Source organism: Podarcis erhardii, assembly GCF_964252035.2.
Source record: "Podarcis erhardii genome assembly, chromosome: 14".
NCBI classification, from domain to species: Eukaryota; Metazoa; Chordata; class Lepidosauria; order Squamata; family Lacertidae; genus Podarcis; species Podarcis erhardii.
Window position 1 is genome coordinate 12,678,301 of NC_138503.1, and position 22,345 is coordinate 12,700,645.

Below are 22,345 nucleotides of genomic sequence, written 5' to 3' on the forward strand. Positions count from 1 at the left end.
AGTGACGGCACCCGAACGCAGGAGCCGTCCGTCAATTGCCTCCACCTGTACCGGTTCTGGCTTGTTCTGAAGTGGCACCTGATGATGAGCGGCAAAGGCAGCGTCCATATAGGAGCGGGTTGCCCCCGAATCTACCAAAGCGTGGGTAAGAATCCAGGGCCCACCTGGAGGGTAGAGACGCACCGGTACCATGAGATGTCGCAATTCTACTGGTGAGGGCCCTTCTTGCATGGTTTGGGACCCCACGTTGCTAGGGCCTTCGGCTACCGAGGTTGGCGGTTTCCCTGCGACTGGTAGCTTCTCGGGACAGGAACGGGCGTAATGTCCACCCCCACCGCAGTAAAGGCACAGGTTCCCCTCCCGACGCCGCGACTTCTCCGAGGGGGAGAGCCGAGGTCGCGCAGCCCCGAGCGGCGTTGGCTCGACTGGCAACTCGGCTGTGGGCGTGGACCTGCTGGGAAGGACTGGCGCCAGGAGCCGGGAGTGCTGGCGGTCCCGGGTCTGGCGACGGTCCTCCAACCGATCGTCTATCTGCAGGCTCCGCTGAATGAGGGTATCCAGTGTGGTGGGACGATCCATCATGGCCAACTGGTCCAGTATCTCGTCCGACAGTCCCTCAAGATACTGGTCCCGTAGTGCAGAGTCATTCCAAGACAAGTCTTGTGCCAACAGCCGAAATTCTGTGGCGTAGGCGGCGGCTGTGGACTTGTCCTGTCTCAACCGACGAATCGCCCGATTGGCTTGGCTCTCCTTCAGTGGGTTACCAAACGCAGTCTCTAAGTGGTTACAAAACCCCACATAGTCCGTTAGCAAAGGAGAGTCTTGCCGGAGCAGTGGCAAAGCCCACTTGGCCGCCTGGTCCTTTAACAAACTGATTAAAAAATGCACCTTGGTGCGGTCGTCAGGGAAGTTCCGGGCTCGCCCCTGAATGTACAACTTGGCCTGGGCGAGGAACATGGGAAAACTGGCCTGGGTCCCATCAAATTTCTCTGGCAAGGCCACTGGGTACTTGCCTGGAGCTAGGGCGTCGGCCCCAGGATCTGGAAAGGCTTCCAACCGCTGCTGAAGCGCCGCAACCACATCGCTTAGCTGCTGAACGGTGTGGGTCAAGGCCTGGTTTTCCTGGGCCAATGCCACCAGCGCAGCCGCCTGGTCAGCCATGGCCTCTGGCTCTTCCCGAACGCACCCCAACGAAGGGGGAGTGCGGGTGTGGCGGGAGCAAACTGTGCTGGTCCCGGGGGAAGGTACCGTGGGTGTAAGCAGAGTCCACACGAAGAGGGGCGAGGTCCAAGACGGGGAGCCGGGCGGGGAACAGGTACGCTGGAACAGGAGGCCGAGCTGGGAACTGGAACACCGGATAGTCAGGAACAGGAGGCCAAGCAGGGATCAGGAACACAGGAAGGTCCAAAGCCAACAACGACGTTGCTCCCGCAACCTGGGGCCAGGCTGACTGGGCTTTTATCCTCTTCTAAGGCCGGGGGCGGTCCCGGCCCCCAGGAGCCCCGCCTCCTCTGGCCTTAAGGCGAGCACTCCTCCTGGGGGCAACCAGTTCCCTTCGCCTCTCTGCCCTAAGCCTCTGCAGATCAGGAGAGGCCGAAGGGTTACTGGGCCCTGGAGGAGGCTCACCTGTGGCCACTGAGTCGTCAAGCCCCTCTGGGGCCAGAAGGGCTTCACCTGGGGCCAGCTCCTGATGCTCTGTCACAGGTGCAGGCTCTTCAGCATCTAGGCCTTGCCCCAGTTCAGCCGGCCCTGGAGGCGGGGACTCCTGTGCAGGCTGGGATTCCTCTGGTTCATCCTCTGAATCGGAATCCCAGGCCATCACATATAGACTAGAAGTGGTTTTCGGTCTTTAGAAGATTCTAAATTTTGTATCTTTTATCAGTGCAGTCAATTTTGCCATCTCTGCACATTCCAAGATTGTCATCAACCAATCTTCCTTTGACGGTGTTTTCACCTCCTTCCATTTCCAAAAGTAGAGAATCCTTGCCTTTGTAGTCACATACATAAATACCGTTGAGACTTACTTTGGGATTTTGCTGTCTTATATCCCCAGCAGGACAGATTTTCTCCCTCCCTCCCTCCCTCCCTCCCTCCCTCCCTCCCTCTCTCTCTCTCTCTCTCTCTCTCGTTGTTGTTGTTTAGTCAATTAGTCATGTCTGACTCTTCGTGACCCCATGTACCAGAGCACGCCAGGCACTCCTGTCTTCCACTGCCTCCCACAGTTTGGTCAAACTCATGTTGGTAACTTCGAGAACACTGTCCAACCATCTCGTCCTCTGTCGTCACCTTCTCCTTGTGCCCTCCATCTTTCCCAACATCAGGGTCTTTTCCAGGGAGTCTTCTCTTCTCATGAGGTGGCCAAAATATTGGAGCCTCAGCTTCAGGATCTGTCCTTCCAGTGAGCACTCAGGGCTGATTTCCTTCAGAATGGATAGGTTTGATCTTCTTGCAGTCCATGGGACTCTCAACAGTCTCCTCCAGCACCATAATTCAAAAGCATCAATTCTTCGGCAATCAGCCTTCTTTATGGTCCAGCTCTCACTTCCATACATCACTACTGGGAAAACCATAGCTTTAACTATACGGGCCTTTGTTGGCAAGGTGATGTCTCTGCTTTTTAAAAAGCTGTCTATGTTTGTCATTGCTTTTCTCCCAAGAAGCAGGCTCTCACCATCTGCAGTGATCATGGAACCCAAGAAAGTAAAATCTCTCACTGCCTTTATTTCTTCCACTTCTATTTGCCAGGAGGTGATGGGCCCAGTGGCCATGATCTTAGTTGTTTTGGTGTTGAGCTTCAGACCATATTTTGCACTCTCCTCTTTCACCCTCATTAGGAGGTTCTTTAATTCCTCCTCACTTTCTGCCATCAAAGTTGTCATCTGCATATCTGAGGTTGTTGATATTTCTTCCGGCAATCTTAATTCCAGCTTGGGATTCATCCAGTCCAGCCTTTCGCATGATGAATTCTGTATATAAATTAAATAAGTAGGGAGACAATATACAGCCTTGTCGTACTTTCCCAATTTTGAACCAATCAGTTGTTCCATATCCAGTTCTAACTGTAGCTTCTTGTCCCACGTACAGATTTCTCAGGAGACAGTTTACATAAAATTATACACAGTAACTAACCATTCCAAAATATAAAGACAAAAAGGGTTATTTGGAACCTTCGGACCACCTTCCCTCCCTCCATAGGTTCCAATTCTAAAGATTTTTTCTTTTTTCTTTTTCATGCATCTTTTACCATTATCCATCTATTATGTAATTATAGTAAACAAAGTTCATTTCACTTTTCAAGTGTCCTTGTATCCCAGCTAATGATTTTAACTGTCTACAGTGGTCTTTAAAGTATATTAAGAAGTTATTCCAGTCCTTTAAAAATATATGGTCTTCCTGGTTTCTGATCTTTCCCATCAGTCTTGCCAATTCTGCATATTCCAACAGCTTGGTCTGCTACTCTTCTCTGGTCAGTACTTCTCCTTCTTTCCCTCTCTGGGCTAGAAGCATTTTCGCTGCCGTCGTTACATACATAAACAGTCTTCTACAGTGGTACCTCTGGTTAAGAACTTAATTCGTTCTGGAGGTCTGTTCTTAACCTGAAACTGTTCTTAACCTGAGGTACCACTTTAGCTAATGGGGCCTCCCACTGCCGCTGCACCGCCGCCACACAATTTCTGTTCTCATCCTGAAGCAAAGTTCTTAACCCAAGGTACTATTTCTGGGTTAGCAGAGTCTGTAACCTGAAGCATCTGTAACCTGAAGCATCTGTAACCTGAAGCGTCTGTAACCTGAAGCATCTGTAACCCGAGGTACCGCTGTATTTTATTTTGGTAGCTCTTCACCTATTATACCTAACCAAAAAACCTCTGGTTTTTTAAACAAAAGTTTTCTTAAACATCTTCTTTAACTCATGGTATATCATTTCCCAGAAAGCTTTTGCCACTCCACAGGACCACCAAATATGATAAAAGGTATCCTCTTTCCTTTTACATTTCCAGCATTTTGAGCTGGTTCAAGTTTGAGCAGGTTCTATACATTTTCACAATTTTACCAATGGTACATCATTTTCATATAATTTTTTTTCAACGAACAGCAACCAGCAGGAAGGATTCTGGTCACTTGGGAAAAGTCACTTTGATTTTTTTCTTAATATACCCTCAGATTCTCTAAGAAAATTATCTGAGTTTCCCCCGCTCCCCTTCTCTCTGTTTTTGTGTCTGTAGGGTTTTGTTTTTATCGGATTTCTAAATTAATCCATGAAGAACTTTGGAAAACATACTCCCCTCCACAATCAAATACTAACTGCTACTGCATGTCACCAGTCAAATCATGTTAAATTTTTTACTGATGCATGGGACATACTGGCAAATTCTGACATTTGCTACCAGCTAGCTGTCAAACCTGGATTACCTCTGCAGAGTCTTGGGCTGCTGAACACTGTTGCTGATAATCAAAGATTCATCACAATTCAGCATTTGAGGGGTTTGCTTCAATGTTTTGACACTGCGGTGAAGCAGAGAAACATTATCGAGTTGATGTTCCTGCAGGATCTTCTTAGAAAGGATCCAAAATTTACAACTAGCTCCTCACTGACATCCCCAGAACTTGATTTGCAGAAAGGGAGGGAAAGATGGAATTAACTGTCCTAAAAGATTAATTTGCATTTACCATCCACAATAGATTGAATAAATGGAAAGCAATTATGAATGAGATAAAAGTGAAATAATATATAATCTCAGCAAAGTGTTATGGTGATATACCTTAATGCAAATCTAATTAATGCAAGAAGCCAAATTATTATTCATTTATGACTAAGTAAAATGAATCACACAATGGAAAAATAGGACATGGGAAAGAAAACTCCTCTTTTAGAGGGCTGTCAGCCCTGTGATATAGGAGGGAAACTTAAGAAGGAGTTTAAATAATAACCAATGTTTGGGTTGTGCTTTCTTCGTTCAAAGCATTTCACGTGCATGGATATTAGGAAAGGCACTATTTGCAGATCAGCAGAGAGCCCCAAAGGACGTGCTTAACCATAGGGTGGGCACTTTTGCATCACCAAAATGAGGACAAAAAGAAAACAGGTTTGCATGCAACTGGTAATGCTTGTGTCTCTGTATGTAGATAGAGATATAGATGAGATTTGATTGATTGATTGATTGATTGATTGATTGCATGATTTGTATTCTGCTCTTCAGCCCCAAAAGACTCCCAGAGTGACTCACAATCAGAACAAGACTGTCCCTACCAGCAGGTTTATAATCCAATAAACATCAAGAGGAATGGAAGAAATTTAAAGATTATTTAGTTAAATGTGTTAAGATAGCCTAAATAGAAATACTTGTGAGTAACAGATTGGCCTAGGATCTAAATATATGAAAGTGTATAATATTAAAGATAGAAGTCAATATGAAAAGAAAGAAAGATGTTAATTGACTAAGTAAATTTTATGTGAAAATAGTTTTGGAAAACTGCTACAATGATTGATGTGGAAACTCAGTCGGGGGGATTCAAGGAGGTTGTTTAACAATGTCAACAGAAGTGGAATTATTACAGTTAGGATAAATGTTTGTTTGTTTTTTGTATTTGATGTTTTTGTTTTATTTGTTTATTATAAATTTGGAAAACCAATAATTTTTTTTGAAAAAATATATATAATCTAATAAACATGACACACAAGGGGAAAGGGTCAGGGAGGAAAGAGGAAAAGTGAAATTGAAACTCGGACACCAGTTTCTAAACAACTGTTGGCAGGGCCATCTTAAGCATATCTGGTGCCGTGGTGCAAAGATCCCTCCGGAGCCACCCGGCAACTCCAAAACAAGGGAGGGGGCGGTAAAAAATGTCCTCTGCCTCCCCCACCACCTTGATCCTCGGCGTGGTGGCGGCGATCAAGCAGGAAAACGTGCTGGCGGACATGCTCTCCGGCGCTGGAGTGCCCAAGAAGGCACCCAGGAAGGCTGCGCACCACCTTTCGCTAGGAAGCAGGAGGATGGCAATGACCAAGAGCAGGGCTGTCTTTAGCAGATGCATAGGCTTGGGAAGGAAGCTGCACGCCTGCCAGCCATATAGTTGGCGGGGCACAGCTGGTGGGCATGCAGGGAAAGGGGAGGCTGTGGGCAAAGCCACGCACGTCCCCCACTCGCTAGGGCGCTCCTGAGAGGCCAGCGCCCTGGTGCAACGAACCACTAACACCAATGGGAGAGATGGCTCTGACTGCTGGGTGTGTGTGTGTGAAATGAGTTAGAAAAAGATTTGGACAAATCCCCAATCAAGATCCAAAGTGGAGTCATTCTGGACAATTTTGGGGGCTTATCGAAGCCTAAGAGATTTCTACATGGCCCAGAAGCAAAATGGAGACCTCCATAAACCAGTGTGGAGCCAGTGTCGTGTAGTGTTAAGAGCGGTAGACTCGTAATCTGGTGAACCGGGTTCGCATCTCCGCTCCTCCACATGCAGCTGCTGGGTGACCTTGGGCTAGTCACACTTCTCTGAAGTCTCTCAGTCTCCCTCACCTCACAGAGTGTTTGTTGTGGGGGAGGAAGGGAAAGGAGAATGTTAGCTGCTTTGAGACTCCTTCAGGTAGTGATAAAGCAGGATATCAAATCCAAACTCTTCTTCTTCTTCAAAATGCTTCAGAGATTTGGATTCTTCAAACGATGCTGCAGGCTGTGTGTCTGCACTGTGGAGACGTTCTTCCTCAACCTTTGTGGGTAAGGAATATGCCAGGTGAGAGATTAGAAAGCCATAAGGTTTTCTAGTGTCTGCTATGTTGCTATTTTGCACCAACTGTAAAATAAAGCTGTACAAAGTGTTTCCTTGGCTTGTATCCCATGAACCTTTGGCAGTTTCAAAATCAACCCTTGCAGGAGTTCAGAGCAGGATCTGGCATGAATGACATATGGCAATAAGGCACCAAGTCCTAATATTCCCTTGTTAGTGGTTTCTTTCTAAAGTACTAATCCCGTATTCAAATCCAACATCTGAGCAGAATGTAATACTCTCTCCGCTATTCCAGAAGTTTGTTGGTGTTTAAAGTTAATTTTAGTGCAGAAGTGTATTTGATTTGAGGGATGTTTAATGCATTAACATCTACCTTCATCTCTCTGCTTTGAACTGGAATTTTGAAGAGGTTCCTCAATCTCGTGTTTAAAAAATGGCTACCATCTAGAGATTCCCCCTCCCCACTTTGTTCTCTCAAGTAGGCAGCTTATTTTCTTTTAATCACTGTAAAAGCTCTCCCTAATTAGGAAAAGGCTATCTTGTTTGATCTATGATCACACATTTATCTGCAAATGCTCACAAATTGCGTTATGTAAAAGAAGTCAAATGGTGTGCAGAACTCATACCTTTCTGGTTCGAGGAAATGCAACATTTGACAGAGCATTCAAATGAAGCTTTTTTTTTTAAAAAAAAAAAGTTTTTTATGAGCCACCCTAGTAGGGCAGTAATTGTTCCTTGATGCTTTGTCACCCCCCTCCATGATGGCACCTGGGGCGGACTGCCCCCCGTCCCCCCCTTTCCTATGCCCCTGCCTCAGGTTAAGAACTTAATTCGTTCTGGAGGTCCGTTCTTAACCTGAAACTGTTCTTAATCTGAGGTACCACTTTAGCTAATGGGGCCGCCTGCTGCTGCCACCATGCGATTTCTGTTCTCATCCTGAAGCAAAGTTCTTAACCCGAGGTACTATTTCTGGGTTAGTGGAGTCTGTAACCTGAAGCGTCTGTAACCTGAAACGTCTGTAACCTGAGGTACCACTGTATAGGGGAGCTTTTAATGTTCAATGTTTTATTATGTTTTATATATGTTGGAAGTCTCCCAGAGTGGATGATGGCGCAATTCAGCCAGATGGGCAGGTAATAATAATAATAATAATAATAATAATAATAATAATAATAATGGACATCCCTGTTTTCACCAGAAAAATGTTGTGGGCATGGGTTTCCAGCAACTGGCTTCAGAAGGTTGGAGGCTGAACATCCTCACTCATAGCCATTGATGGTCTTTTCTCCTCCATGAATTTGTTCAGTTCTCTTGGAAAGCATCACAGCCCTCATGAGAGTGAGCTCCATAGTTTAACTTTTATCTCTCCTGAGCCATCCAGCGTTCATCTTCGTTGGAAGTCCCTGAGTTCTGGCGTTATGAACACATCTCTATCCATATTCTCTGTGCCAGGCGTAATTTTATTAGCGTCTATCATGTCTGTTTACAAGTGAATATTATTTCCACCTGCTGAAAAAAATAAATCACTGGACAGAGGAGGCATTTATTGGCAGTCAGAAAAAGACGACTCCAAACCCGTGAGTGGCTTTGGCTTGGCCATCTTTGTTACCACAAGACAAGGAGAGAGAGAGAGGTGGGGCAGGGGATCAGCTGTACATTTCCACATAACCGAATTGTGATCATTTTTCTTCCTCCTTTCCAAGTCGTATCAGCCCTCATTTCCTTCTCACCTCTCCTCTCCTTCTTAAAATATCCTCATTAATCCCAGTAGCTGCAAGACTTGTTATGGCTGCTAATTTAATTTCTCACCAGGTACCCGAGCCTCACATTGCCTTCACAGTCCTTGTGCCCTCTGACTCCTTGCCATATGCCTTATCCGTCCCTATCTCCCTATGCCTGCATCTCTATGATCATATGTACGCCTGTTTGGCACAGGCCTTCAAAAACAACCTGTGTGACTGTCCAGGCTGCAATAGCATCTCCTGCCACCTTTGAGTCTACCGCTCTTTCTTCCTACAGTTCTTCTTATCAACCTCCAGGCTCTCCAGCACTTATTTCTTTTCTCTTTTTTCCCCTCCCCTGCTTTACGAGATTTTGTTGTTGCCAGCGTTGCTTGTCAGCATATAATTCATTAGTAGCAACCCATGCTGGGAGTACTTACTGCCTTGTCTGGTATCATCTTACAATCTGTCACATTTTTTTATGGTTTTGTTTCCCCCTCCTAGTGAAAAAGCAGTCAGACTCCTCCATCTTCCTTCTTAGAGGTGATTAAACGTCCCTGCTTCTTACATAGCTGTGCAGTGTCGAGGAAAAGAAGACAAGCATACCCTTGTTTCCCACCCTCCCGTTCCTCTATACTTCTTGTAGCTCTTGCCTCTCCCAACCTCCTGCCTCTGTGGTCTTCTGCACTAGTGTGCAAGGACCTTGGGATCAGGTCAGATCCAAGGGACCGTGGATGAAATGAGAATAAGAGTTCATGTGGTGCTACAATAACAGGTTGATTTGATAGCTTGGGCTGCAGCTCAGTGACAGAGTGTCTGTTTTCACAGAATCAGAGAAGTGCAGAGTTGGAAGAGAACCTGCAACTCATCTAGTCCAACCCCCTACAATAGAGAAATCTTTGTTGGTCATATGTGGCAGATCTTAAAAAGCAGAGACTTCACCTTGCCGACGAAGGTCCGTATAGTTAAAGCTATGGTTTTCCCAGTAGTGATGTATGGAAGTGAGAGCAGGACCATGAAGAAGGCTGATCGCTGAAGAATTGATGCTTTTGAATTATGGTGCTGGAGGAGACTCTTGAGAGTCCCATGGACTGCAAGAAGATCAAACCTCTCCATTCTGAAGGAAATCAGCCCTGAGTGCTCACTGGAAGGACAGATCCTGAAGCTGAGGCTCCAGTACTTTGGCCACTTCATGAGAAGAGAAGACTCCCTGGAGAAGACCCAGATGTTGGGAAAGATGGAGGGCACAAGGAAAAGGGGACGACAGAGGACGAGATGGTTGGACAGTGTTCTCGAAGCTACCAGCATGAGTTTGACCAAACTGCGGGAGGCAGTGGAAGACAGGAGTGCCTGGCGTGCTCTGGTCCATGGGGTCACGAAGAGTCGGACACGACTAAACAACAACAACAAATATGGCAGATGGTATCTCCAGGTAGAGCTGTGAGAGAACCCTTGTGTGAAACCTTCAAGATGGCCTACTAGCCAGGGCAGGTGATACCAAGCTAGATAAAACAGCGGGTCTGATTCTGTACAGGGCAGCTTCCTCTTTGGAATGGAATATTAGAACGTTAAGAGCATCTGCTTTGCACGCAGGAAGTCCCAGGTTCCCTCTCTGGCATCTCTAGGTAGGGCCGGGAGAAAATCCAGCCTAATGCCATGGAAAGCTGCTGCCCCTCAGTGTGGACAACTGGAGCTAGATGGTCCCTCTCCGTTTAAGGCAATTTCCCATGTTCCATTTGCAAAAGTGGAAGAGCATACAGTACATTGAAATTATTCCAGAAGACACTGTTGTTGTAGTAAGGTTTAAATAGGCCTCCCATGGGCACAACAACAAAGCAGCTGCCAAAAGTGGCAGCGAAATATTATTATTATTAATAATAATTTATTATTTATACCCCACCCATCTAGCTGGGTTTCCCCAGCCACGCTGGGTGGCTCCCAACAGAGCACTAAAAAACATGACAAAACATCAAACATTAAAAACTTCCCTAAACAGGCTCCCTTCAGATGTCTTCTAAAAGTCAGATAGTTGTTTCTTTCCTTGACATCTGATGGGAGGGCGTTCCACAGGGCGGGCACCACTACTGAGAAGGCCCTCTGCCTGGTTCCCTGTAGCTTCACTTCTCGTAGTGAGGGAACCACCAGAAGGCCCTCTGTGCTGGACCTCAGTGTCTGGGCTGAACGGTGGGGGTGGAGACGCTCCTTCAGGTATACTGAGCTGAGGCCATTTAGGGCTTTAAAAGTTAGCACCAGCACTTTGTATTGTGCTTGGAAACATACTGGGAGCCAATGTAGGCCTTTCAGGACCGGTGTTATATGGTCCGGGCGACATTCCCAATCACCAGTCTAGCTGCCGCATTCTTGATTAATTGTAGTTTCTAGGTCACCTTCAAAGGTAGCCCCACATAGAGCACATTACCGTAGTCCAAGCAGGAGATAACCAGAGCATGCACCACTCTGGCAAGACAGTCTGCGGGCAAGTAGGGTCTTAGCCGGCATACCAGATGGAGCTGGTAGACAGCCGCAGAATGAAATGGTAGTGAAACAGTGCAAAAACACATTTTCAGGAAGTTGACTTGACTTTTAGAGACCATTTTGTTCACTCCCAAGGCCTGAACTTCATGCATTGAAAATGTTCATCCCTGAAAATTCAGAACCAAAAGATGGACATGCTTTAGCAATTGGGCCTGTTTTCTCGCTAGTCTCCAACCTGCTCTGGCAGCATGGCAGTTGCCCTGACTGTCAAATGTAGAAGGCAGCAGAGAGCTTTTTGAACCCTGGGAGGACGCAGCTGAGCAAACAGTGTTAATTTTGTTATCTCTCCTGGGCCAAAGTATGCTTAAAATTAGATGTGACCAAAAAACAAACAAACCTTGCTGTAATGTTAGATGTTGCTAACTAGTTTTTATACCTCCATGTGACGTGGGCTACAGTCCTACGTACTTGCTTAAGTTTCACTGAGGTCAATGGGATTTAAAGAGCTTGACTGGAAACAGGATTGTAGACATTGGCTTTGGGGTGGACAGCTCACCACCTTCAGAACCTAATCTGCCCCTGTTCTCTCCATCGTAATATTCCAGTCCTTGCACCAGCTCCACCAGATGAAATGGATTACTGGACGTGATGTGCATGAGATATATCATCTGCATCTGTTTTGTTTGTGTGATATTTTTAATAACTTATTTACCATGAGAAGGAAGCGTGCCTTAAAAATAGCCAGCCACGGGGCCTTTAGCATTAAGTGCACCTGTTTGTGCCTTAAACTCAATTATTTTTCATGTTTGCTCTCTAATCCTTCATTATTTGAAGATGACAAGAAAAGAATGCATTGGGATCGGAAAGGAAAAACAAATGAACTGTTAGCCCATACACACACACACACATATATGACAACCATCTTCTCAAACTATATATAGAGAATATTTTTTTGACATTACACTAGTTGTGAGAGGAGAAGGATCTTTATTAACTGTGGATTTTCTTTTCTTTTCTTCAGCTGAAATGGGAGGTGATATTTCAGTATCCATCTTGAACGTTTTCAACATGTTTTGAAATTTCTCTTTATAGCAGGTGTGGGGAAGCTTTGACTGAACTACAACTCCCATCAGCCATAGTGAGTATGGCCAATGGGCAGGGAAGATGGGAATTGTAGTTCACCAACATCTGGAAGTCAAAGGTGCCCCAGCGCCATGCCTTACAGAGACTATATTACCAGCTTCACCTTCTTGGATCATGCTGTTCCCCACACCCAGTCAGACATACAGGCGTCCAATCTGGCGGCATACATGGTGTGTGGGCATTCTGGAAAGCTACTTGAATGGGCAGATTTCATACTCTTTGGACATGGTTGATATTGACATACTGCAGGCAGGTTTTTGGTATGGTGGAAGTTGCCCACATCAGTGATGGACGATCAAGCAGTGGAAACCGAGGGGAGAAGCATTCAAGTTGCACCCTAGATAGTCCATACTACAGGCTCTGCTGTGTTGGTTGCCTGGACCTCTGACTGGCTATGTAGACCAATCTCATTTATCTGAGGAGGCGTATAGCATAGGAGCTGGCCTTATACTAGGTCAGGTTCTTTGACCATCTAGTTCAGCGGTTCTGAACTTGTGGGTAGCCAGATGTTGTTGGACTACAACTCCCATCATCCCTGAGCTCTGGCCTTGCTAGCTAGGGGTGATGGGAGTTGTAGTTCAACATCTGGGGACCCACGGGTTGAGAAAGGCTGATCTAGTTCATCATTACCCAACCCAATGCATTGTTTTGAGCTCAACTCCCAACAGCCTCAGTTAGCCTGTCCAGTGGTGAGGGATAGTGGGGTTTGTAGCCAAAAGCATCTGAAAGGAACCAGGTTGGGAAAGGCTGATCTAGCCCATCAGGACTGGCTGAAATGATGCCCTTGCCATTGCCAAGCTGCATATAGTACCCAAAGGCAGTCAGGTTTGTGGGCACCTGAAGCAGAAAATCCCCAAAGGCAGCTCTCTTTTGCTCCCTGGCAGTAAGCATACAGCAACAATGAATCTGAAGAATTCTGAAGGTATCTGAAGAAGTGTGCATGAACACGAAAGCTCATACCAAGAACTGACTTAGTTGGTCTTTAAGGTGCTACTGGAAGGAATTTGTTTTGTTTTGACTATGGCAGACCAACACGGCTACCTATCTGTAACTGGAACTATGGAAGGCACCACATTGAGCCGCATGAAATGGAAGTCCATCAGGTATCTGAAGAAGTGTGCATGCACACGAAAGCTCATACCAAGAACTGACTTAGTTGGTCTTTAAGGTGCTACTGGAAGGAATTTGTTTTGTAGCAACAATGAAATAACTAACTATCCATTTGCTGCCAACCAAATCCAGCAGCTTGAGAGAGCTGCTTCACTCTGCCTAACGGATGCTATCTGATCCTTCTACCCTGAAATGGCATGCATAGGAACCAGACTATTCCGCATCCATAGAATCATAGAATTGTAGAGTTCGAAGGAAGTTGTAGTTCGACAACATCTGGGGAACCACAGGTTGAGAAAGGCTGATCTAGTTCATCATTACCCAACCCAATGCATTGTTTTGAGCTCAACTCCCAACAGGCCCAGTTAGCCTGTCCAGTGGTGAGGGATAGTGAACTAGTCCAACTCCATACAATGTAGGAATCACAGCTAAAGAATCCCTGAAAGAAACCAAGCAAAGTACTCTACCTAGGGATGTAGGGGGAGAGGGACATTCAGTTGGCATTTAAAACTACCTAATTCACACTTTCTGAAACCATATGCAGACTGAAAGACAGCCATCCCTTGAAATTCGGAAGATAGGGTATTAGTAACAACTCTGCCTGTTTGGTATGTTAGACTGAGCAACTCACTGTTCCAAGGTTATCCAGTAAACATCATGGCTGTGTCAGGATTTGAGTTCAAAACCTCTGCAGTCCTCGTCTGATACTTTATCCCCTACATCATACTGCTTCTTCTGCTGGCCTTCCTGTCTGTGGCCTTTCCTTCAAATTGCACCTTGACTTTTACCTGAAACACAAGTGAAATTGGGTGGCGACTCCATGATGGTCAGAAAGATACAGGGGAAGGAAGGAAGAAAAAATCATCAGGGAGTTCTTACCATATTTCATTCTTTCCATCCTGCTCTCTCTTTTTCTCCCTCTTGGCCAAGCATTAATGTTGAGATAAATCTATTGAAATATGGGCTGACAGTCTGAATCTATTACAAGGTGGGAAGCTACTGGGCCCTTTCGAATTAATATTTGAAGCCAGGATTTATCTCTGTCACCTTAATGGTCCAAAGTCCTTTTGTCTGCATTGGGCTGCAATTTGGCTGCTGTTGCTCCTCAGAGCATGGACTTTCAGCATTTGATCTATTATTAACTGAGGGAAGGTATGACTCTGAGCTCTACTGAGTCAGAATTTTCATGACATGTTTTGGCAACAGCCAAGAAACAATCTGCGGACATTTGTACAGACGACTCTTGACACCCAGTACACACATTTGCCCCTTCAAAGGGCATAAATCTAAAGGACATTTCCGTTCCTCTCACTTTAGATTTGCTGTTTATAATATATGTTAAATAGATGACATGGATCCTGCTGGATTAATAACATTTTATGACTATGTAGATTAAAGCAACACTCGAGGGCTTTAGGGGTCCCATCACAGGGAACTTATTTATCACAGAAAGTTGTACTATGATTGTGGCATGTCATTTTGGGAGGCTAGTAGCACAATCATTTTGCTAGAACCCAGGGCCATGCAATGAAGCTGAAAGTTGGAAGAATCAGGGAGAGAAAAGGAAGCACTTCTTCATACAGCACTTAGATAAAGGTAAAGGGACCCCTGACCATTAGGTCCAGCCGTGGCCGACTCTGGGGTTGCGGCGCTCATCTCGCTTTATTGCCCAAGGGAGCCAGCGTACAGCTTCCGGGTGATTTGGCCAGCATGACTAAGCCGCTTCTGGTGAACCAGAGCAGCTCACGGAAACACCATTTACCTTCCTGCCGGAGCGGTACCTATTTATCTACTTGCACTTTGAGGTGCTTTTGAACTGCTAGGCTGGCAGGAGCAGGGACTGAGCAACGGGAGCTCACCCCGTCGCGGGGATTTGAACTGCCGACCTTCTGATCGGCAAGTCCTAGGCTCTGTGATTTAACCCACAGCGCCACCTGCGTAGCACTTAGCTAAGCGATAAATTTGGCTCCCACAATATGCAGTGATGGTCTTTAAAAGGGACGCGGGTGGCACTGTGGTCAAAACCACTGTGCCTCTTGGGCTTGCCAATCAGAAGGTCAGTGGTTCAAATCCACATGATGGGGTGAGCTCCTGTTGCTTACTCCCAGCTTCTGCCAACCTAGCAGTTCAAAAACATTACCAGTGCAAATAGATAAATAGATAATGCTGTAGCATTTCCATGCGCTCTGGCACTTGTCACAGTTTTTTGTGCCCCAGTAGCTGTTAAGTCCTGCTGGCCACATGACCCAGAAAGCTGTCTGTGGACAAATGCTGGCTCCCTCGGCCTGAAAGCAATATGAGCTCTGCACCCCATAGTCGCCTTTGACTGGACTTAACTGTCCAGGGGTCCTTTACCATTTTACCTTACCTTTAAAAGAGTGGCATGATTGGTGCCAACCATGAGCCCCACTTTGTTTGCCTGCAGGCACCATTGGGATTCAAACTGTACCTGTAAGCAGACATATTATATTACTTCTGCAGAGTGACAAAGCTGTCTGCAAAGTCAACCCACAGAGGAAAATGTCTGTCTGCCATTATGGCTTGAATCCAACCCACACCTGTGTACAGACAACTTCAGAGGGGCTTGCTGTCAGTATTGTTCAGCTGATTGGCACTGCCAGCAAATCCTGCTTGCCAAGGAACAATCGACAACACACTATAAGGTCCTGATGGTTCATTTGCAGTTGTGTCTTTTTACTTGATGTCATGTATGGGCATGACTTGGCAAAAATGTACTCATGGATCCCTGCCAGGCCTAAGTGGACCTGTGAGGTAAAGTTTCCCCTGCATCAAATATTACTGACAGACACAGGGCCAAATTTAGGTTTGGTGAGGCCCTAAGCTACTGAAGGTAATGGGACCCTTTATATGTCCAGCTGTCCTTTGTCAACAACAAATTGTCACTTTTTTGTGTTGAATATATGCTATATGGTCATTTATGGACCTAATAGGTATCTAAAGCCATTTACACATGCAGAATGTAGGCACCCTATACATAGAAATGAGCAAACCAGTGATATTTTAGGGAGCAGGCTAGCAGGCGGGGCCCATTACTCACACCATAGGAGCCTACACAACACAAAACACTGTTGCTGTATGTGGGTTTTATTTTATTCATTTTTTATCCTATATTTTGGAAATGTACATCCAGTTGTTGTTTTTTCCTTAATTTTTGGGGGGGTCCCCAAGAGAGTGGGGCCCTAAGCTACAGCTTGTTTAGCTTATACAGTGGTGCCCCGCAAGATGAATGCCTCGCAAGACGAAAAACTCACTAGACGAAAGGGTTTTCCGTTTTTCGAGGTGCTTCGCAAGATGAATTTCCCTATGGGCTTGCTTCGCAAGACGAAAACGTCTTGCGAGTTCTTGCGAGTTTTCCCCCTTCCCCCCCTTTTTCTAAGCTGCTAAGCTGCTAATAGCCGCTAAGCCGCTAAGCCGCTAATAGCGCTAATCCGCTAAGCTGCTAATGGCCGTGCTTCGCAAGACGAAAAAACCACTAGACGAAGAGACTCGCGGAACGAATTATTTTCATCTTGCGAGGCACCACTGTACGTAAATCTGGCACCGGACAGACAGCAATGGGTTCTCCAATAACAGCCCAACTGAAATGAACGAGAACCACCAGAAAGCACACAGAGAACTTGCTACTGAATTGTGCTGCCAGGTTACGTGCTGATTAACTGTGTTTGGACAGAGGTATTTGCTTGTGCTTTCCAGGGTGTTTGGACAGGGATGTTACTTGTACTATTAAAGGGTATGTGTCTAAAGATAGCCAGAGAGGAGTAAAATCTTTGCTTGTGGGGAAGAGTAATGCTTACACAGCCTTCAGTGTGTAATAACAACATTCCCCTGCATGTAGCATGGCTACAAATGACACATAAAGGCTTTCCTACAGCCTTCACTGAGGAGAACACCGTTTTTAAAAATCCACAGTCCCGGGCTGATTGTACCACGTGCTTTTTCTGAGGCCTAAACAATGTGTTGTGTTAAATTAATTGATGGCTGCTGCCCACTGGGATTGGTAGGGGAGAAGGCAATAGGGGGAGCCATATTAGCCAATGACAGGCAAAGCACCCCAAGTTTGAGAGAAGATTGAGGCAAACGAAGCACAGTGCTCCGTTCACCCCAGTGGACCAGACTCTACTGCTAGAAGTCTTGAATGGGTCCCCCCAGTCAAGGGCAGGACCATATTGTGTGGGTGACAAAGGAGCAAAGTCCTAAGGGTCAAGGTCCCTTCACCCCCCAATAAAATATTTGGGGCTCCCCCCCCCCCCAGGTTAATAGCCACTGCTAGTTATACGGTGCACATGCACCATGTCTTGTGATCGATTATGTGGGGCAGGGCTTATCTGCCCCCCCCCCATTTTTTATTCAAGTTGGCACCCTTGATGGGTGAGCCTAGGGAATATAAACTTCCCACTTCCACTGCCACAAGTCTATTGAAACCCTACACATACAGAGCTCTTTGCTTTCATGCTGCCAGTGGAAGCCTTCCTCCCAATGCTAATAGTAGCTTGTGGGGAGGAAACCTGCAGGATCTCAGCAGGGAAATCTCAGCCATGTTGTCAGTCAGGCTTCCCCGTGATTGCTATCTTTGCTTTTCAAACCCAGTCACTTTAAGCACATTTTAACACCGCGTGTAGTTGTGCAGAGCAGATTTCCGAATGGCGTTGTCATTTTTTCTGCCCAGGCTCCCATAAGTCACCCCACAACTTGTAGCCCATGTTGACACCAGTTTACTGCTAGTCCGGCATCCTCCCAAGTTAAATTTCGTTGCTTGGCAATCCTGGCACGACTCCTCTCCCACTCTTTTCACCCTCTCCGCTTTATGAGTTATTTGTGTATAATAGATACAGATGATAATAATAAACCATAAAATTGCAATCCATCTCTCTGATGCCATAAAAATCATAATCCGCACAGCCTGGCGTCCCAGTGATGGATTATTACTTGTCTAATGCTGCAGTTATGAAGAGTTCAGAAGGTTGTTTTTTAAAGGATTAATGGAGATTAAAATATTTTCACAGCAAAAGGGCAGGACAGCTTGAGGCACAAGGAGGCAAAGGAATAGACATCATGGAATGTTCCACATCATGTGAGTAACTGAAAGAATCCACACACTGTCGCCAGTTTGGATCACACTGGGTGAATTGGTATCACGGGCATCTGGCAGTGTGGGATTTTGACTGGGCTTCTTTTGAATTTATTTATTTTTAATTGGCTTTTAAATGGGCAAAGGGATTCATGAATGCCATGATCTAATCCACCTATGATCTAATAAACTGGCTGATATTTGAAAACAAGCTGCTGGGCAGGTGTGACTGCGTGGGGAGTTTATGCCAGCACTGACAGGGTTGGTACTATCATCATGTAGAAAAGTCACCTCCAATGGTGCAGTGGTAAATTTCGAAATTCAGGAGCTCATCATCCTCTCCCCAAGGAAAGCCAATGGGCCATGCCCCCAGAGAGAGTCCAAAAATTCAGGCAAAAGTTTGGAGAGAGACCAGAAACTGCAGCTATTGCAGGATTCAGTGGCCTGCATTTTCACCTGTGAACCGCAACATAAGAGCATAAGGAGAGCCTGCTGATTTAAGCCAATGTCCCATCTAGTCCGGCATGCTGTTCTCACAGTGGCTAACCAGATGCCTTCAGGAGACCCACAAGCAGGCAAAGTAAAATAAAAAAAATTCCTTCCAGTAGCACCTTAGAGACCAACTAAGTTTGTTATTGGTATGAGCTTTCATGTGCATGCACACTTCTTCAGATACACTGAAACAGAAGTCACCAGACCCTATATATAATGAGAGGGGTATTACTCAGAAGGGTGGTGGGAATGGGTGATTGGCTGATAGGTGTGGTAAACCTGTTGACGACTGTTAACGACTGCAATTGGTCTTACAGGAAAAGGAAGGGGTGAGATGGCCAAAAATAGCTTTAGCATGTACAGTGGTACCTCGGGTTACATACGCTTCAGGTTACATACGCTTCAGGTTACAGACTCCGCTAACCCAGAAATATTACCTCGGGTTAAGAACTTTGCTTCAGGATGAGAACAGAAATCATGCTCTGGCGTCGCGGTGGCAGCAGCAGGCCCCATTAGCTAAAGTGGTGCTTCAGGTTAAGAACAGCTTCAGGTTAAGAACAGACCTCCAGAATGAATTATGTTCTTAACCTGAGGTACCACTGTATAATGAGATAAGAATCTAATGGGTTCAGTGGGACCTACTCCGAAGCCCTTTGGCCCTCCAGATGTTGCTGGACTAGAACCCCACACCCCCATGCCTGACCATTGGCTATGCTGGCTAGCACTTCTAGGAGCTGAGAGTCCGAAAATATTTGGAAGGCCCTTGTTTCCCCTACCACTGCCCTAAGTAAATTAAGCACAGAACTGGAAATAGGATGTATCACAAAGTATCTGTGCAAGTGACGATTTGTGCACTGTATACTATCCATCTACCTGGCACTTACAATATACTGTACACAATGCTCTAGGATTCTAGCAATTTATTTTTTAAAAAAAAAAACTTTTTTTTTTTTTAAAAAGGTGGCAACATTAATTTTCATGTTCGCCTTTAGTATGACATACAGACTTTGTCTTCATTATACTGAAATACAGTCTGGAGAAAAATAACCCTTGAATCCATTTATGTTTCCAATTTGCTTTGAGCTGTTTTTCAACAACTTAGGTCAGGACCTAATTTCTGAAGCAATCTTCGTGGTATTTTATTGTTCACTGGTGACTTGTGCATGATCAAAGAATCTATCAGGAAAATTTTCTTCTCCCCGCCCTGCATTCTTCTTCTTCTTTCCTGTAACATCACTTACCCCTAATATCCCATTGTGGTTATCAATGTTGTAAGTTGAATACAATTTTAGGACCAAGAGCTTGTACTGTACTTTAGAAAAGTGTGGTCTAAATTCACCCATCACCCTGGTTTATGATAGCTGGTGCCTCAAAATCACCCAAAATGAACTAAGGCAGTCAAACAACTGCAATCAAGTCTTTAGCAGAAGTTGGGCAGGCTCTGTTCTTTGCTTTTAAGGGGGAAAGTATTGGGCAAAATGGCTGCTTTTGCTGTGCATCTTCTCTACCCGCCTCTTGGACTAAAGGATCACAAGTTGAATTATTTTGTTAAAAGTCAGAACATGAAGTAAAATATTAGTGGGTAGAGGGCTTTGGAGCTACTAGTCTGGAGTTGAGCCAGACATCAGAGGATGCAAAGGAAAAAACCAGGGTCAGAGAAGACCTTGTTGATCAGGCAAACTCGGCTTTTATAACCCTTCCTGTCTATTACTTAATTTATTTCATATCCTGCTTCTCTCCCAGTACAGGGTCCAAGGTGTCTCACTGTCAGGCTTTGGGGAATTGGCTTCCTCCTCCATGGCAGTAAATAAGAAGGTAAAATGAAAGGAACGTCTTACCAGTCAGATTGTTTAATAATCACAGTGAGTGAGAGAAAGAGCATGTCTCCCTAGAAATGGCAGTGCTCACTCCCCTCACCGTCCCTATTAATCTACGCCACTCCTACGTCTTGTAATCTGAGTTTGTACCCTCTGCGCTTTCTGTTCTAACACTTTCTGAGCTCTCCGTGTCTGTGGGGAAGGGGGGGGGGGGAATGCTGTCCAGAGACTGTGAATCTGTTAACCTTCTCTGTCCTAGTGTTTCTTCTCCTAGCTGTTCCCCATCCAGTATTTCCCAGCTTCTGCCTTCTGAACTATGCCCCTCTGCAAACCACTGTTCCAACTCTATACTGTCCTCCTGCTTCTGGAAGATTCAGGATCAGGGGAAGGGGATGGCTCCTACCCATTCTTTCTCAGTGCAGACTTCTTCAGCATGGACCGTGACACTCACAGCATGAATTAAAACAAACACAACTACAAACAGTACGCACATGCACACACCCCCTAATAAAAACAACACTGAAAAATTAAAAAAGCATACACACAAAAGAGAGTGTGCCACACCTTCCCTCAGCAGACCTTGCCATAAAAGCCAAGTAGCAGCCAAAGGCCTGCTAGAACAAAAAGGCGTCTTCATCTGTCAGTGAAGACAGCAGAGAGGGGACTAGCTTAGCCTCCCATGGGAGGGTGTTCTACAATCTGGGAGTAACCACCGAGAAGGCCCTCTCTTGTGTCCTCACCAACTATACATGTGAAGGTGATGGGAAAGAAAGACCTTACCTGAAGATGGCAAAGCCTGGACAGGCTCATGTAGGAAGATGCAGTTCTTCAGGTAGCCTGGATCCAAATAATTTAGGGCTTTGTGGGCCGTAATCAGCACTTCGAAGTGCATTCAGAAACAAACCCACAGTCCAGGGAGAGGGTTTTAACAAGGAGTTTCTGTTCTCCTTGTAATCAGCTTCCATTAGCCATCTGACCACAGCAACTTACCAGTTGAAGTTTCTGAACACTTTCCAAAGACAGCCCCGTGGAGAGCATTTGGCAATAATCCCAACAGAAGACAACTAACTTCATTGTGGCCACATCAGACATCTTCAGGAACAGATGCAGCTAGCGTAGTAGTTTTAAATGTGCAAATGCCCTCCCAGCCACTGCCAAACCTGGGCACCCAGGTTCAGGGATGAATTCAGGAGTATACCCAAGCTATTAGAGTGCAAAGATTAGCTTGGGTGGGCGGGGTCAAACCAGAGCATCACGGCCTGGAAGATCTACAGTCTGCAGTTCTGATAACTCACCACAGGGGGGGCAACAGACAAGCTAAATGTTCCCAATCCTGGTCTCAGCTGGGCCTGATGCTGTGAATCAGATCCCTAAGCTCAGAAATAAGTGCCACACTTTTAACATCTGGGGGAAAGGTGCCAGTACTGTGTATCCTTGAGTACCCCCAGGAAGAAAAGCACTGGCAGTAGTAACAGTAGTGTGAGGGGGGAAATCTAGGAGAAACTTTGTAAAGCTTTGGGAAGGTTGGAGTCTTCTGGATTTATTTTTTTGTCATGGGCATAATTTTCTCCATTCTTTGCTACCGATTTTGCGAATAAAGGCTTAGCACACATAGCTTTTCACCTTTTGACCCCTTGCTTTTTCCTGTCAGACCTATTGCAGTCGTTAAGAGTCGTTAAGAGTCGTCAACAGGCTCATCACAGCTATCTGCCAATCACCCATTCCCACCACCCTCCTGAGTAATACCCCTCCCTACCTTCTCACTATATAGAAGG